Here is a 1,181-nt window from a genome sequence, read left to right on the forward strand (position 1 = left end):
GGCATGTTGTAGCACAAGATAATTAGTGTGCTGACCATTTTCATTTATATAGTGCTCTGTGAACACAAATTAGTTAGCATAAATCAGTTGAATGACGAAAAATTAGGTGTCTATTTACTTGTGACCACTCAATGTATATTAGTTCTAAATTTTAAAGTGTGTTATGTAACTATACATGTATTTGATAGTTCATATACACACATGATTCATAGTATTTCGAAATTGTATTAGGATAGCTTTGCATGCAATTTAAGATTTGATATTGATTATTTTGTCCTTTCAAATTAAATTGTGACATTAAACAGTGTAGTGGCCAAGTCCGAGCTTGGTAGGTCACGTGACCGACCAATTCCTGAATGAGAGATGATAAATTTCTCGACCTATAATAAAGGAACTGAAGCGCAACAACCAATTATTGGAGGGGTGGCGCGAAATGTGAGTGGGAGGGGGGGGGCAAATAATCAACGAGTGATAGAATCACGAGTTAGCACGTAATTTAAACATATTTAAAAGCTCCTCATGCGTAAGATAACCTGGCTAATTTCTTATAAAATAACATTTTGTTGGTTTATCGTACGCATATCGTTACCATCAAAATAATAAAAAAATCACGCTCTACACATTGGGTCCGTGGGTGCACTTTTATGGCGACGGTTAAATCGCAATATTCCGTTAAACGAGAGTAGCCCAAAGTTGGTGATAGGTGGTGTTGATTAATTACTTTCTCTCTAGTCTGTCAGGTCAAAATTAGGAAGGCTCGTACAGGTAGCCCTTAAGTATCTGTGCGCGAATATCGGAAAATATACAATGTGGGACATGCCTTAGTGGTGGCCGAGCAACTGTAAAGGTTTGTCTATGCCACTTATGACAAGTTGTAAAAATATATATAAACTACAGCACAATAAATCAAACACGTGATTAATATATAAAGAAGAGGTTCTTCTACAGTAAACACTTTGCGAATAAACTCCATAACGAACTTTCAAGAAAATTAAGTCGTTTTATACGAGGATTATTTTTGCATAAAAATGTTTTTTGACAAATTAATAAAATACACAAATATTTCTAAAATTACATAAAGCAATAACTGTCAATAATATTGTTTGCAAATTTTAGGAATAATATTAAATTATATCAGTTTGTGATGAAATGTTAATATTGTTACGCCTCCGTTCGTTAGT

The 1,181-nt window shown here is 33.9% G+C and overlaps 1 protein-coding gene across 1 annotated transcript in view; it reads right to left on the minus strand.

The window, feature by feature from the left end:
• LOC106460829 (ankyrin-3-like) overlaps positions 1–1,181 on the minus strand; it is a 154,623-nt gene that overhangs the window by 104,481 nt on the left and 48,961 nt on the right. The gene's annotated exons all lie outside the window — the stretch shown is intronic.

The sequence above is a fragment of the Limulus polyphemus genome, unplaced genomic scaffold (assembly GCF_000517525.1).
Source record: "Limulus polyphemus unplaced genomic scaffold, Limulus_polyphemus-2.1.2 Scaffold1, whole genome shotgun sequence".
Taxonomy (NCBI): Eukaryota; Metazoa; Arthropoda; class Merostomata; order Xiphosura; family Limulidae; genus Limulus; species Limulus polyphemus.